General features: G+C 32.3%; 1 protein-coding gene across 3 annotated transcripts in view; it reads left to right on the forward strand.

Moving 5' to 3' along the window:
- The window catches only part of LOC113512018 (transcription factor SOX-5), a 388,866-nt gene that overhangs the window by 287,404 nt on the left and 83,251 nt on the right, over nucleotides 1-18,211 (forward strand). The gene's annotated exons all lie outside the window — the stretch shown is intronic.

Raw genomic sequence — 18,211 nt, forward strand, 5'->3', positions numbered from 1 at the left:
AACCGTGAAGCAGCTGTGTTTGCATGGTTGTGTTTCGGTTTGAAGGGTGGGATATGGCGTGAATTTACTGTGTACAGAAGGAATAACACCTGAGTCCTCAGGAATGGCAACGCATGGGGGGTATCATGGGCGAAACAGTAAACTCTGTTATGTCCATGGTACTGCTCATGTCTATAGGCGACGATTACCCCTTTCCACCAGGTGGGCCGTCAGCTTGTTTGCCATTCTAAGTTGTATAAAAAAAAATCTGCTGAACTACTAACTACTCAAATGTTATATGTAAAACTAAACATTGTTAATAAGGAAACAATAACGGGAAAGTTCATAGTTTTCCCATACTGATCTGACAGCTAAAATGTTGTATCATCCTATAATCATACGGTCTTGGGATAGAATGGGTTACCTCTTCCTTTCTAGAGTGTCGTGATAAGTGATTAAGTAATTTAATGGACGAGGGATGGGCAGAAGTGTCCTTCTTATAAGATCATCAAAACCTAACTGCGGTTGCTAACCCGCCTGCCAAGCATGGCAACTACTGGTAAAAACCCCAATAGAAGGAGTCTTATGTTGACCAGTGGACAATTAACAGCTGATGCAATGATAAGAAAAAATATTTAAGCGCCAAATATTCTTATAAATTTAATACAGAAAATATTTTTAATAAATTGCAATTACAAATGATAAATTAATCATTAGTAGTTCTAATTACATCTAATTTTATTAATACAAATTATTTTTAAAACAAATAAAAAATGTCATACAAAACAAAAATCTTAGTAGACAATTAACAGGTACCACGTACCTGAATATTTTTCATTAAGATAACAAAACTTAACTCGTTATATCATTATGACGGATGGTCCAACATTTAAAATGAAGCGTAACTCACAATAGCCGGCGAGCGTTTCCGAATATATTAAGACAAATGTCGGCCCATTGTCCCCGGGGCGTTGCACTAATTAAACGCACGGTAATCGCCACGGCTTCAGATTAAGACATGCTCGCGTAATGTACTACTATTCATCTCCTTTATGACTGTTGTGAATCCGACTTGAGATGTGTGGTCCGGGCACAAGCGTTGTGGCATTATCATTTTTATTATTGTATTTATGTTAAATATATTTTTTTACTTAAAAGTTGAGGGATGTGCCCTCTACAATATATTCTAACGACAATTCGCCTGCTAAGTATGGCAACTACTGGCAAAAACCCCTTTACGGGAGGGCATACGTTCAGCAGCATTATTAACGGCTGATGATGACATATATTTAAACATAATATTTAACTAAAAAAAAATTGTAAATTATAAATCAATTGAAAAAATTAAACCCTTAAATTTAGAAAAAATACCCTCGTTATATGAAATGTATTATAGTATATAATAAATACCATTTATGTTATATATATTTTATTGTATATTTTATAGTATATTTTATAGTTACTTATGTAGTATAATGCAAAAAATAAAACTTTAATCTAAAAATATATTTCACTATTTAAGAGTAGATAATTTTTTTAATTAAACAATATTTAAAAATGACTATTAATACTTTCTTGTTTATTTTTTGGTCTTCTTTAAACAAAACATGACAATATAATGAGACGACTGCAAAATATGTTAGAACGCGAGAAGCTTCTATTTTATACCACCCCGAAAAACAAAACGTTAACAATGGACGAAGGCGTAATTTGTATAGTGATATATATTTCGAAAGCACAATATAAGTGTTCCAAATTATAAGAGACCGGTAATATTAGTTAATGTGAATATCTTATTTATGAGAGACGGGAGTGATGTCTGACCCGAGGCATCGCTTTTCAACTTAGCCGTGTATTAGTAATGGACGCTTTAGTTTTTATTGAAATATATAATAATAATTATGATGATCATGGCAAACATTAAATGGATCATTTTTTTAAAGTGACTTCCAAGATTAGTAGATTCTCTATTTGTCTGTATTTTTTATGTCTGTTTTATCTTATTTCTAGTATAAATTAAGTAACCAACTGGATTGCCGGTTCGATACCCGTACAACACAATAATTTCTGCATATAAAATAAAGGTCTTTTTGAATCATTCTGGGGCACAGAATATTTTGTATCTGGGTATTTTTTGTATTATTTTCATTATAAAAACAGGTCTATATCAAGCTTCTGAAATATCTAGTAGGTATATATAGTTCAAGTTCGTTTAAGACCAAAATAGCATTGTGATATACAAGTATCGATTGCTAATTATTTATTTATTATAAAACTTATTATTTATCACTTATGAACGTTTTAATACACTGTCTAGTTTTAAATGTAGGTCCAAGGTAAACTCAATAATAGCGTACGATACAGTCGACATGTCATGCGCTTCGCAATCTAAAGACAATCGACAAGGCCTCTAAACAATACAGCTTTGTGTGTGACAATAACTCTTTATCGCCTATGACAAAGTGGCATTCTGCAAAGATTTACCCCACACATGGTAATGCTACAAAGCACTGTATTGTATTAAAACGAATTGTCCGCTAAATAGACATTTTATGCTTATTCAATGTGAAGAGTTATTGTTTGTGTTGGAATTGTTTTAATTATGTCTAACAATAGTTGTGGGCATTATTATGTTTAATAGTTATTGTACTTTTACAACGCACGAGTATATAGTACGTGTAGACGACGAGATAACGGGAGGAATAAATAAACTATAAACAGTGCTTGTGTAAAGATTGTTCTGTAAAAAAAATTGTTGTTTCAATAGTGACAAAAAAGGGGGGGGGGGGGGAAGGGATTGTTAGCAATGGAGTTTGACAGCCCCATTGCTAGCAATATGCCCTATTAGGTCGACCTCTACGTGGTTCCCCCTGGAAACCCTCGTGAACAATTCTTGTTGAATTCGTCACAATGGGCTAACTGACCTGCTTCATCCTCATCTATCATCCTTCACTGGTGCCCTGTCGGTGTAAACCGATAGCGCTGGTGGGGTTACCATTCCATTATCACAAATAAAAGAAAAATAGTGACAAAATATGAGATCAGTACGGGAGTACCAAGTAACTTATTGCAAGAAGGATTGTCACAAATACATCATCATCGTTTCAGCTGTTAGCTGTCCACTGCTGGACATGGGCCTCCCTCTTGGATAGTTTTTTTTTAATGAATGATAATGGATAGGTAACCCCGCTTGTGATATCGGTATACGCTGGCGGAGCATCAGTGAGGGATGATAGGTGAAGATGAAGCAGGTCAGTTGGCCCATCGTGACGAATTCAGCAATAAAAACACGATAGTTTCCAGGAGAAACCGCGTGGAGACTGACCTAATAGGGGATGTTGCTAGCAATGGAATTGCTAATCTACTAACAATCCTTTCTCCCCTCCTTGGAGAGATTTCCCTGTAGTTGCGACGCTTGGTAGGAGGGTTGGCAACCGCAGTTAGGTTTCAGTGACGTTTAAAAAGGGACGCTGCTGCCTATTGTTTGTCTATTAAATTCTCTTCGTCGTCTTTTACGATACCCACGGGAATGGAAGGGCCACAATACATATTGCTCTGGAAATAAAATCCTAAAAATATATACACTGAAGAACAACGGAAAGTTTCGTGAAAAATATTATTATTTTTTTAATATTATAAATGCAAAGTAACATTATATAAATGTAAACTAATTATGGATGGTTGGATGGATATTTGTTACTCTATTATGCAAAAACTACTTAACAGATTTTAATGAAATTTGGTACATGGATAGGTTATATTCTATATATAATACTTTATATAGTAATTCACGTGAGTGACTCTGCGGGATATAGAATAGTCTGTGAATATATAATACAGGGCCAACAAATAAGTAAATTAAAAAGTAATAAATAATAAAATAATATTTTAAAAAATAAGTCGTCAAAATCAAAGATGTAACACAGTGTACAGAATTGACGATGAAATCAGGTAACGTAGATATAAAAATATATATATATATATGTACGTTACGGAACAAAAATAATCAGAAAATGAAATCCTTTCCTTGTAAATCATTTAAATAAAAAATAAACTTTTTTTTTTATTTCTTTAAATAAATTGTTTACGTAACTTGAGCTTCATTTAAACATGAATAAAATGATAAAGTGTTTCTTGATTATTTATTGAATAATTATATTATTAAATATTGAATAATCACAGCCAAGGTCACAACTATATATGTAAATTTTTAGACCTTATTCCAAATGATTAAGTATTATTATCCTTTGTAGGTCTTCTACTGACTTTAACATATTCCTGTGCGATTGTAGATCATTAATCTATGTCAATAGATACAATGGAATAGAAGTTATTACTGTATAGTTGTAATGTATGTAAATGGTTTCATTGATTGATAATACAAGTGTATGGATTTAATACATTTGTGCAATCACTGTTTGATGATCTATCTGATTGAAATAGGTCACCAAGTATTTATAATTTAACTACATTATCCTTATATAAGACATTTTACTAATACTATAAATATTAAAGTTTGTAGGGATGTTTGGATGGCTACATGTTGTTATTCAAGCACGATTGAATGAAATTTCGTATACGAATTACTATACTAATTCAAGTCGGCAATGTGCACGTGACCCGCCTAATGTTGCAGGCGTTTATAGGCTACAGTGATCGTTTACCATCAAACGGGCTGTATACTTATTTGCCACCTTTGTGGTATAAAAAAATTAATTTAGCTCATAGGATACTTCATATCTATTATTTTATTTATAAATATCCTTTTAGAAATTAAATTATGACAAAATTAGTTATTTTGATTTATAACTAAATAAATAAAATCTATACTAAACCTATTTTGATAAAATTTCTATGGAGCGAATCTGTAAGTCATTTCAGATTTAAAAGGATTTAGCAAATTGATTTATAACAGACGGAGTTATGAAATAACAAATAAAAGTACCACCGAATTGAAAACTTTTTCTTTTTGGAGTCAACTGGAAAAAGTACAAACGAACTCCCGAAACTGCTTCGTTTGGGAGTATTTATCTGGAGGAATTCACCGGCACGTTCCATATCGAATTGTCCACAGATAAAACATATTATATTTACAATCAGACAAACAAAATATAGGAGAACAATAATTTCGGTTATAACGGAGGTTATCAGCGGGGCCACGACCTCTGTATTATTAAACCTGCTCTCAAAACAATCGAATACTAGGACGCCTCATTGTGTTTATTTATTTTTTTATGTTATTGAGTTTGTACTTCAGATAGTGCTATCTCAAGAAAAAACAATAAAATTAAAAACAATAAAAAAAAATAAAACAAATTTTAAGAATGCTTATACAACTTATAAACAACTAAACGGTCATGGGCTGGACACATGATAAGAGGAAAGACAGAGTAATGGACAAGAATAAGAACAAAGTGCTATTAAGGGGGCAGTAAAAGAAATAGAGTTAGACAAAATAAGAAATGGGAGGATGACATTAGGAAAATAGTCGGTCCAATATGGACATGGCAGAATGTAAATATTTAGAGGAGGCCTATGTCGGAAGATTTATTTTTTTCATATTATTTATTACATAATAATATATGTACATTTTGTCGAAAACATTATTAATGCAGGTTCTAAAAGCATTATGAAATACTTTACAACAATAATAAGGACAAGTTTCAATTAGGATATAATTTTTTTATGTTTATTGCCTCATAACTCAGTCATTTATAATCGATTTAGAAAATTCTTTTTTAACTGAAAGTTGATACTTTTAGATCGATACCATCGAAATTTGATCAAAATCGGTTTAGTAGCTTAGGTTTTTAATTAAAATAACAAATTTCATCACGATCAATGTCGATGACAGTTTTTGTGGAACAAAATCTCAAATTATAACCATTGAAATTTTTTTCCGTTGCTAGTTGCAAAGGATTTTGCTTTGTTAAAACAAAAACGTAAAATATTACACGTTTTGCAGTTTTGTAGATTACCTTACATTGTAAATATACAATGTAATTTACAAAACATGACGTTGTAGAGTATCTACGAATATTTTATCGTTTATTGATGAATTCACAATTGGAGTGGCGTTTTTTACGTACCCAATGTATACTTGTTTTACTTTTTCGTCTCATGTTGAAATCTCTTTGGAAAAAATGTTCAGTTTCATACGTCGGTATCACATAAAGTATGTTCTGGACTCAATTTTCCTTTAGTAATTCAATAAACTGACCACCTACTAATCGCTAACTTAGAACTCTTGGCGGGCGACTATTGATCGCTTTGAAATCCAGCCATCCTTGCCAATTATCTGCTTCCTAAACAGACTTGTCCAATTGGATTGTGTAATATCAAAATTGCGTCCATGTTTTGCGAAACTGCTTACTTTGTCGCCGATTTCCCGCCATCATAATTTGAAATTGGAATGCAACGCTAAGCGCAACGTTGTGATTGGTTCATACAATATTCAGCGGAGCCAATCGCGGTGCCGCTGTGTCGCCAGTGCATCAAAAATTCCATCTGAATATAGCGGTGTGGCGAGCACTAAAAATGATAATGCCCTAACATGGCCAGTCATACAATTTCGAATGAAGTATTCATACAATATTCCTGTTTACATTTGGGGATGTATTTTTATTGAACACACAGAATTGGACAGACCAGTAGTACATTTTATTTATTGAGGTATTGGGCGATGTTATTTGGTGAAACGATTTTTATTTGATTTACCGAAGCAGTCGGGAGTAGCAAGTAGTACACGAGCCAATCAATAGGATTATTCCTATTGGTTCGCTAATAAAAAGGAAATAATTTACATCTTAAAGGCACATTTCAAAATATTAAAGTCAGTCACAAATTAAAAAAAAAATTGTGCTCGCCTATTATGGATAAACTACCAAGAAGTATTTGTCGGCTGTTACCACTGTAGTAAACGTAATACTTAATATTCCTATATTGCGTGCAGCATATTAAAATCTAACGTATTAAAGTAGACTCGCCCGATCTTATGATGTTATTCAGATTTTTTTTTATGCAACTTAGAATGGCAAACGAGCTAATGGCCCACCTAATGGAAAGTGGTAATCGCCACCTATAAACATGAACTGTACCATGAACATATCCGAGTGTATTGTGTCTCTCATGATACCCTTCACACGTTGCTATTCTTGAGGACTAAGGTTAAATGCCTCTGCACCCTGTAGTTTCATTGCATTCCTTACATAAGGCAATTAATTTATAGTTAAATTAAAATACAGCCATGCAAACAGAGTTACTTTATGGCAGAAACACGAATGGGACAGAGGTACCCAAGCAGACGGCTTTTGTACAAAGTCTGCCTCTGGTGAAATTTGTTCTTGATTAATGATATTTTCCAACACTGGAGAGTAAGTCACAAATTTAAATTGACACAAAGTGATTGGTATCGGTCAGATTCGAACTCACGATAACTTAACGATAACTTCTATAACTCGAAGCAATATACCACTAGGCCACGTTCTCTTAAACGTATCAATTATTAAGCAAAAATATTTTTCATTATTTTCCCTCATTATATCCAAACATTCTGGCACACGATCCAGTTCAAGTCCGCTTTGTGCTGACCTTAACCTGATTTAAAATGCCATCAGCAAGTCCCCTGACTCCTCTCGCTTGAATACCGCTTTACCGTTCGAGCTGTACCGGGCTTCAATAAAAACGCAACGCATGACAAACGACGCCGGCACACTGTTAAATAATAATGAGTACATTGTTGAAAGAAGCTTATGGATATGCCGTTGCTTTAAAAATAAACTGCTATGCTATATATTATAGATTTTAATTGTTTAAAAACTCGTGTCATGAGCTAATGATGTGAGTTTTTACCGTTTTTATTATATTTCTACTAATAATAGTAGATTAGAGAATTTAATAAAAGTTAATGTTTTATTATTTTCATTAATTACAAGCAATTACAAGCATTAGGTTCAAGACAATAATAAAAAGAATAATAAGAATATAATATTTTCCTAAAAATAGCATATTATAACAAGTGCTTTTTTGTTTTGATCTCTTAATTCTGCCAATTTATCATAGCCGTGCAATTATCGGTTATCCGGTCGTAAAACTGAAATATTTTTATGTTTTGTTGCCTAGAAAAAATAACAGTAGGCCCATAAAATATAAATTTACTTAATTTCTAATTTGTACGAAGAACGTGAATCATAGAAAATAAATATCTTGTCATAATATTTCTAACTTTTGATATAAAATTCGATTTTACACGATTTTGATTGTTCACGCATTGATGCTAGATGCTATAGATGGTAGGTAATTTGATAATCTTTATAAGTTATAGCGTAATTTATCTATAAAAATCAATAAAATGTTTTCAGATAAGTTTTAATACATATTTGATGATGTTTAACTTGAAGAGAATTTATTTAATGTTGTGATAAATTTGTATCGCCCAATAAGCGAAAACTACATCTTCATCCCATTATTTTTTCTTAATGACTAATAAATCTTTTTTATGTAATTATATCTCATATTTCTCTAAAGTTTAACTTAACAAAAAATTGATAGGTAATAAACTGCGTGGATACACATAAATTCGACCAAATTAGTGGAATGGCCGTTAATGTTTTAATATTTGATTAAAGACGCGTATTTTTAATCTGGATGCATGAAATTACTAATGAAATATGAATATTTTTAATGTAAAACCTGTACTATTAGCAAGTTAAATAAAAAAGTTACCATTTATGTGAAGACTTCAATAAATGAATATGAATAAATCAACTAGTTAAGCACTGTAGCCTAAAGATAAACAATCAACTTATCTATACTGAAAAATCGGTAGCTTTAATGCTAATAAAAATATAAGTTGGCATGTCCATACAAATCAAACGTACCTGTCGCGAGGGGCGAACAAGACGAATAACCCTACCGTTACCGTTGTCTCGAGTTAAGGGTTTTTTTATTGTTGCCCGCAAATTGTGTCGGCGGCAACCCTACTCTTGCATACTTTATGTTCGTATGATGCGTGTTTGTACTAAAACTGTTTGCACTGTAAATCCACAATGACGTAGTTTCAACGACAGTTGTAACCATTGTGCGGAAATGAAAAAAAAGTCATTTTGTAATAATATCCGAGTTCACACGTGCTTACGTTACAATTTACGATAACTACTAGTATGTATACATATCAGCTGATAACGCGACTTTTGCTGCGGAAAATGCTATTATTGTATTTTTGTATTGTATTATTGTATTATATATATATATATATATATATATATATATATATATATATATATATATATATATATATATATATATATATATATATATATATAATACAATAATAGCCTAATACAATAAAATAAAAAAGGGAGCCTAATGATTGAAGAATGGGCAGCAGCGTCCCTCTTAAAATATCACTAAAGCGGTACCTGCGGTTGCTAACCTACCTGCTAAACCGTGGCAACTACTGGCAAAACCTTCCTTATGGGGGTTGCCCATATTCAGCTGTGTATCAGCATAATGGCTGATATCATCATCATATGTAACAAAGTTTATCTTTCTCCGTTACATCTATTTATAATATTAACAAGTATTTATATATTAATTTTAAATGACTTCTTCACATCAATTTTTATATTTTTTTTATATATTTTAATAATAAAATAGATCATTAGAAGATTAAAAAAAACGTTAAAAGTCACAATGGGAACATGAAAATAAAATTCCCGTATCAATAGCTAATTAACAATTAATCGCTCCGCAATCAATGGGAACGAAACATAATACCTATTAAACATCTTACGATGGCGGCCCAAAGAAGCCCTATCTGCAAATAATGCGAGCGCAATTATATTCTAATTTGTTTCCTTCTTTTAAGAGCGCCTTCAAAGAGCTAAGAATTTTGATCGAAATCGAAGAGGGCGGAAAAATCAAAGCCGACAGAATGAAGTTTTAAGAATATTTTTAGGGCTCCGTAGCGAATTGATGGAACGGAACACTTAATATCAGTTTGTCATGTCTCTCGTCAGGCTGTTTTAAAACATCATATTTCGGAGATTAAATTTACATTATGACATTTTACATGAAATACAATAAAATTTGTTGATATAAACAATATTTCATTCGGTTGTAGCTTTATCATATTCGAATAATGTAATATTTTTTGTTTCACAACTGTTATTTAATTTACATACTGTACATTGTAAATTTAAAATAACTAAGCAAAAATATGTAATTTCAAGAAATAATGGCCTATGCAGCTGACTGACATTTTGTCTGCGGACAGTTTTTATGTTTACTTTATTTTCTTGGAAGTTTGGAGACTACTCGGAGATAATTTTCAAAAAATTAATGTTACAACGGATCTGTTGTCTATGTGCGACATACGCACTTGTGGGATATTTTGCTCTTACACTTTATAGACATTGTTTGCGTCGCTCTCATCTAAACTATTATTATAAATAACATGATGTCTTTGCTTTAAAGTTTTAATTTTCAATAATAGTGTTTCTTTTTGTATATTTCCTTCACCTTCGGCCAACTTTATTGGCTTTTATTATTTAATTATGTAATTGCCTTATGTATTCTTTTAAAGCTGTGTACTGTATAAGAAAGAGATTAGATTTTCGTTTGTAATTGCTAAACTCAAAAGTACTTAATTTTGAAAATTCTTTCACCTGTAGAGAGTTACATTATCAGAAAGTAATATGGGTTGTATCTTATTTTAGAAAAAATCGTGTACACCCATCTCAGGTCGTTAGTATTATATAAATAAGCTACGGAACCCTATTACTGAATGTATGACTCGCTTTTGGCTGTTTTTTTACAATTACGCCACCGTCAGGTGGGCGAGACGGTGCCATGTTTTTTGTAACTTTAAAAGATATTGGACTGTACAGGATGGAAATTTTCTTGTTTGATGGGAAATTTTGCTTTTTGTTTATTCCACGTCAATGTATAAATAAAATTGAACAGTTTCTTTTTAGGACTCTCGTTGTTTCTAAAATGACATTTTTAATGAGTACCTTTACAATATATATCTACTTTGATTTAAAAAGTAAATTCAATATTATTATTATTTTAGTTTAATATGAGTGACGGCGGTACGCACGCCCTCTTCTGCCTTGTTGGATTATAATATGCTTGGCTAAATGTGGACATATCATACGTTTATTTTAAAAGCAACAGCTAACAAATGCTAGTGACTACCCCATTGAGGGTTATAGTTGTCAGCATATTTATTATTATTTTTATATAAAAAGTACATACATAGCTCGAAGTGTAAACAATTAAAGTGATAATGGGCTGATCATATGGCTCGAAGAACTGTCAACCGATAAAGCAGAAAAGTTCTTAAGTGGCGACCTTAAACAGACAAATGCAGTGTAGAATGACCCACCACTAGATGGAGTGACGATCTCAAATGCATTACAAGGAGTCAGTGAATGCAGGTGGCTTGAGACTGTTCCTTATGGCAGTCTATAGGGGAAGCCTATCTTTAGCACTGGGCAGATAATGACTGATAATGGTGATATTAATGAAAAAGTACCTGAATACCTATGTATTTTTCGATGCTGTATTAATCTGTATATTTTAATCACAATAGGGCATCGCATTTCGCATAATGAAAAAGTGTTATTACCCAGATAAGCCTACTGTCCTATATTTAGAACAGTAGAAATAAAAAAAAATATCAGAATACCCTCTTTATCTAAGATTATTTAGTCTTATGATTTGCAGTAAGAAACGTGTCAGCTTTATTAGAAAAAATAAAAAGACAGTTATTTTAACAGTTTTTACCTTATATTTTACCTTATAAGTGTGTAATAAAAGTGCGTTGCAGACATGGCAAATGACAGGTATGTATAAAAAGTTTTATTTTACTCCTGAGTTGTTTTTTCTGTGTTAATATCTAGTTGATAACCTTAACTTTTGTACTAAATAAATATTCTAGCAAAATAATATAAATAAATTACGTATAACTTGTTACAAATACTAGCGTACTATATATAGGACAGTAGGATAATATACATGATTTTAGTACAATAATACAACTTTTTCTTTACAGACCGTTAGCTGCGCATGAAATTTTAGATGCTTTAGAAAATGTTTCTGATAATGAAGAAGATTATAGAGAACGACTGATATGTATTCTACCTCCTCCTGTTGATCCTGACTGTCTCACTGACGAAGATTCGGGTGAAGAAGATAATGTAACTTTGAATAATTTGCCACGAAACATTCTGCTTCAACCGGCTGAAGTAATGATTCAAGGGCAGATTATGGTGAGTGATACAGAAGAAGAACCTTCTGATTCTACAGGTCGAACTAAACGTAGGCGTACCTACGCATGGAGAAAACGGGACTTGGCAAAAAATCCCGTGAATTGGCCAGATGTTCAAGGCGCTTGCCAAGATAAGCGCCCAATTGAGTGGTTTGAAAACTTCTTAGATGAAGATGTTATTTCGTTGTTGGTGTCAGAGAGCAATAAATATGCTGTCAAAAAGAATTTGCCTGGAGACATAACCACTGAAGATATGAAATGTTTCATCGGCATATTGTTGGTTAGTGGTTATTCATGGCTCCCCCGTAGAAGAATGTATTGGGAAAACTCCCCTGATACAAAGAATGAATTGATCAGCTTGGCTATGACTAGGGATAGATTTGACTTTATTTTTCGCCACCTTCATGTCAATGATAATTTGGATTTGCAAGACAAATACACAAAAGTACGCCCCCTAGTTACACTTCTAAATAAAAAGTTCTTAGAGTTTTCTCCTCTTGAAGAGCATTACAGTGTAGATGAGGCCATGATCCCCTACTATGGAAGACATGGCTGCAAACAGCACATAAAAGGTAAACCTATTAGGTACGGGTTCAAAGCTTGGGTTGGTGCTACACGGTTAGGGTATGTTTTATGGATGGAACCATACCAAGGTGCTACAACTATGTGCAATCCAATATATAAAGAATTGGGGCTGGGTGCAAGCGTTGTTCTCACTTTTTGTGATGTGCTGATTTCACGTGGCTTCGACCTTCCTTACCACGTAGTTTATGATAATTTTTTTACTGGGACGCCCTTGCTGGAAGAGATAACAAAGAAAGGCCTTCGTTGCACTGGGACAGTTCGAGAAAACAGGACATCTAGTTGTCCTCTGATTACATCGAAGTTACTGAAAAAAAAAGGAACGTGGTGCTGTCAATTACAGAACGACACATGACAACACGTTCATTATTGCTAAATGGCATGACAATAATATATTCAGTATTGCTTCTAATGCTGTAGGAATAAATCCTAAACAATCTGCCAAACGCTTCTCACAAAGTGAAAAGAGAAACATTGTCATAGAAGAACCACATATGGTGTCCATCTATAACAAATATATGGGAGGAGTGGATCGGTCTGATGAAAATATTTCACATTACCGAATTGGTATACGAGGTAAGAAATGGTACATGCCGTTGCTCACACACATGATTGATCTTGCCGAACATAATGCATGGCAGTTATATAAAATAAATCATGGAAAACTGGATCATCTTGGCTTTCGCAGAAGGGTAGCAATTGCTTTGATTGAATCAAACAGAAAAAATGCCAAAAGAGGGCCTAGCCGACCCTCCCATCATGAACATGCTGATAGTCGTAAAGACCAAATGAATCATCTGGTTATTCCTCAATCGAAGCAAACACGCTGTCGTCAATGTCACAAAAAATGTTTGACACGTTGCAAGAAATGTGATGTTGGAGTGTGTGTCAAGTGTTTTGAAACATATCATTCATAAATAGTGTTAATCTAGTAAATTACATATAACAATGGGTAATATAATCAATAGTTATCTAATAAACTACACTTTTTGATTACATTCTGTTTTGTCATAAATGGTCTTTTATTTCCTCTTATTATCCTACTGTCCTACATATAGGACGGCTGTTTCCCTGAAAGCCTTACACTTAATTTTTTTTTCATAATTTTTTTTATGTTGCATAAGATGTAATAAACTAAATAATGTAACTTTTTTCAAAATTTTCAGAAAATTTTAGTTTCAGGCTTATCTGGGTTAAACCTGAAGGGGAAATCTCTGTTGTTCGATGCGAAACAAACATTCGATTAATCGCAAATGACTCATTGCAATACTGCGCTCCCAATCGGAATAATCGAATCGATATCGAAACATCGAGTGGTAGCACTGGTAGCTGATTGCTCTATTAGTTCACCCTAGTTCGTCTCCCCTTTATAAACTACTTACTTGTTAATGTATTGTTTTAGTGAGTTAGTGGAACGAATTACTTTTTTATTGTTAGGGATCGATTTGGGATGTGCCCTGGGAAAATTCAGTTTGTTTGCCCCTTCCTATCTATGTAGAGGACTTTAGAAAATGTTATTTTTGTCATTATCAAGTTTTTGTCTTTTACCTTCACGCTGGAGAAAATAAGCAGAGAGAATACAGTATTGTTTTGTTCAATTTTATCTAAATTAGATATATCAAATTAGAAACCAAACAAACAAACTCAACTCAAAATATTTGTTTTTAATTAGTGCGAATAAGAATTAAATATTGATCCTGTTTTTAAGCAAAGATTCTAAAAATTTAAAATCGATCTATATTTTATTTATAATAATTTACAAAAAAATAATATGGAAAGTCCACAGGTCCCCTACATAATGACTTACATACTTAATATCTTATAAATACAGCTAATAATGTTTTTTTTTTTTTATTTAAAAGGAAGGTTATAAAAAGGAAGGTTAGAGAATATTCGTCCATGTGCATTTTAAACTTTCATATCAGTCGCACCATCTGTATTGCCAAGAGGTATAAACATTATATCAAATATTACAGTTATGTTTATGTAGGCGGTACTGTTTGTATGAAGTTAATAACCTATTAAGCTCATGTGACAATTCCAGTGAGCAGGAAAATAAAGCACGCTGAGTGACTGCCGTCGTGTGGAGAATCGAGATCGATCCCGCATTTATTCCAAGTTATTGGAGTCGATGCATTGTATCATTTTTTACTAACCTACTATATGTATGCTAGTTTAGCGTGCACCCTTTTTAAGTGCGAAAAAAACGAGGTTTTGATTTGTCTGTTTTTGTGACTATGGTACATGACGCTAATTTTGAATCGATTTTTATAATTCTGTTTGTAATAGATTAAGTTTGTTGCTCCACATTAGTTTTTGTTTCTAAAAATGTAGTCCAATAGGGAGATACATGCTTATTCTTTAAATATATGATATTATAGTTATTCTTAAGAATAATTATATATTTTATTTTGCATAACTGCTTATCTACACTGTTTGTACGTATTTCTTCAATTTAGTTGCATACACATTAGCAATGTCATATGCATGACATATTAGTTAATTTTTGTTTTTATTTGTAAAAACTTTATTAATATCTTTGTTGTTGTTTTTATAGTAAAAGTTTTTAGTTCTTAGTGTTTCTTTAATAAATAAATAATACCATAATAAAAGCCATTATCGTAAAGTTGTCGTAAAGAGATCGCTTTCAGTTGTAAGATCACTTTATTGTACTTGCATCCATACAACGAATCTATTACTTATTATGTTCTTTTATTCTTTTCGATGAATAATATCAATAAGAGTACTTATACCTATTTATTCATTAAAAATTCTTTTTTCTAATGAATAAATAAGTTTTTGCAATTAAGTCCAGATTTGATAAAATGCTCAGTAATTTTAATTAGAAATAAATATCTTTATTAATTACGCATCCACTACGAATTATATTTGCAATCGATATCCACGTTAGTCGTTTACTAATTTTGTCACTTACCTTATTTGTAACCACTTTTTTTTTTGTTGATGAAAATCTTAAATTATTTTACCGCACGTCAAGAACGCGAACTTGATAGATTTAAACGTCGCACATTCATTTATCGAACGAGCTGTGAAATCATGAGCAGTACTGACAAGTGACAGTTGTACAGTAATAACGTTAATAAGGGCTTATTAAATCGAGTGGCCGACTTAAATGAGCCCTTTCGTTTAATGTGAGAAAGTGGGCTGTTTTTGCTGCACGAAAACAAGAATTCGCAGTTAGCTCCAATTTTTTGTTGTGGACTCGTGGTCGAAGATGATTTATTCCACGCTAGTTTACTTGTATATCCATGGGCTCCATTCGATTTTCTTGGATATTTATCCGCTTTGTAATGACTGACATCAAATATACATTATTTTTTTTATCACGAAGGTGGCAAATGAATATACAGCCCGTCTGATGGTAAACGGTCACTGTAGCCTATGGACACCTTCAACTCTCTAGGTATCAGATGCGAATTTCTGACATTTGATTTGATAAATCATTCATCATATGAGTCATTAACTGTTCTCTGCTGAACACTAGCTTCCTCCTTGGGGGGTTTTGCCAGTAGTTGCCACGCTTGGTTGGCGGGTTGGGCAACCGCAGTTAGGTTTTTAGAGATTTTTTATGAGGAATGCCTCGCCTCTTTTACGCTGCCCATCCCTCTACTATTAAGTTCCTTAAGCCACCTCTTACAGCACTTACAGGAAAGCGCTATAAATAAGTAGAATTGTACATGAAGTAAACTGGTAAACAGTTTACTGCATATACAATTTATCAGAAAACATATTTTACAAAGTATATAGTATTTACCTATATAGGAAAAAAGAAACTAAATGGACATCAAAAACTACGAACAAAGATTTTATTTCAAAAACACTAGATTCTAAAAATACTAAATAAATGATATACAACAAGAGTATCTAAAACAGTTATCTTACTAATATAATAAAAATTTAATTAGACGATGTCTGTAAGTACATTGAAATATTTAAGAAAAAATAATATGAGGGATTTTAATAATTCCAGTAGAGTCTAAATTTTTTATTTATATATATATTTTTTTATACAACTTAGAATGGCAAACAAGCTGACGGTCCATGATGGAAAGTGGTAACCGTCGCCTATAGACATGAGCAGTACCATGGACATAACAGAGTATACTGTTTCGCCCATGGAACCCCTTATGCGTTGCCATTCCTGAGGGCCTTTATTTTGTTTGTTTGTTCTAGCATTCCGCAGAAATTACTATACCAAATTTGATGCACACATAGAAAATTGCAAAACGTTACATCATAATTTCTTAGAATAGTGAATTCCACAACATTAATAATGGAAGGCGGTCCTCGGATCTATTTGTTTGTAGTCACTATATCGTACCCCTACCATTTGTTACTAAGAACAAAAATAAAATTACAGCCTTAATACTATTTTCAATCGACTTAAAAAAGGCTAAGGTTCTCAATTCGATTTCACTTTTTGTTTATATTACGTGGTGTTCTAGCCAATTGTGAATCGATTTAGGTAATTAATTTTTTAAACATCGTATTTAATCCCGTGTTAGGCTTATAACAATTTCGTTGATATTAAAGTTGATTCATTTAAGAAAAAAAATTATTTTTCGATTTTCTAAATTATTACGTTTTCTAAATTAGTTTTAGTCCGAGTACATTAAAAATGTTATTTGTTCAGTCACTTTTTAGTCAATTTTGCTAATGTTGAAGGTTAATCTTAGATAAATAACACCTAGATCAAGTGTCGTTCTACAAATACTTTGATTAATGAAGTCGACTTTTTTAATAGTGCGTTTTTTTTTATTATAATTGATGATTCTATCACAGAAACCGTACATTTGTTTATCATGCTATTATTATTATACTTACTTTAATACATTTGGCCAAACAAAGAGGAACATTTAAAGTTCAAAAAACATGGATCGATAGTTAGCTCACCATTTTTCCGAAAGTTTTTTTTTTTTAATTACTGAACGTTATATCTCGCTCGCATCTAAATTTAAAATTTAATTTAATGTGAAAATGCATGAATGTAGTGAGTTCCAATAGTATCTAGCAGCATCTAACGTACACGTAGAAGTTTGGATCATGCACAATCTTTGTTTGTTGTTGCGATACTCGGCAGGAAGGAGTATCTACCGTTGTTATGAATAATTCAGCTCGCTTCAACTGCCTTCGTCTACTCACATCTTTATCATCTCCGACTAGCGTACACAATATATACGATTATGTTACAAATTCGGTACACAACATACTATTTCATTATTCAATAGTAATTTAAATATCTATACATAATGGATACAAAATATTCCTTATTAATTTCTATATGACTAATATATAGATATATATATATATATATATATATATATATATATATATATATATATATATATATATATA

This window comes from Galleria mellonella, unplaced genomic scaffold, assembly GCF_026898425.1.
Source record: "Galleria mellonella isolate WM207_F2 unplaced genomic scaffold, CSIRO_AGI_GalMel_v1 utg184, whole genome shotgun sequence".
In the NCBI taxonomy this organism is placed as follows: Eukaryota; Metazoa; Arthropoda; class Insecta; order Lepidoptera; family Pyralidae; genus Galleria; species Galleria mellonella.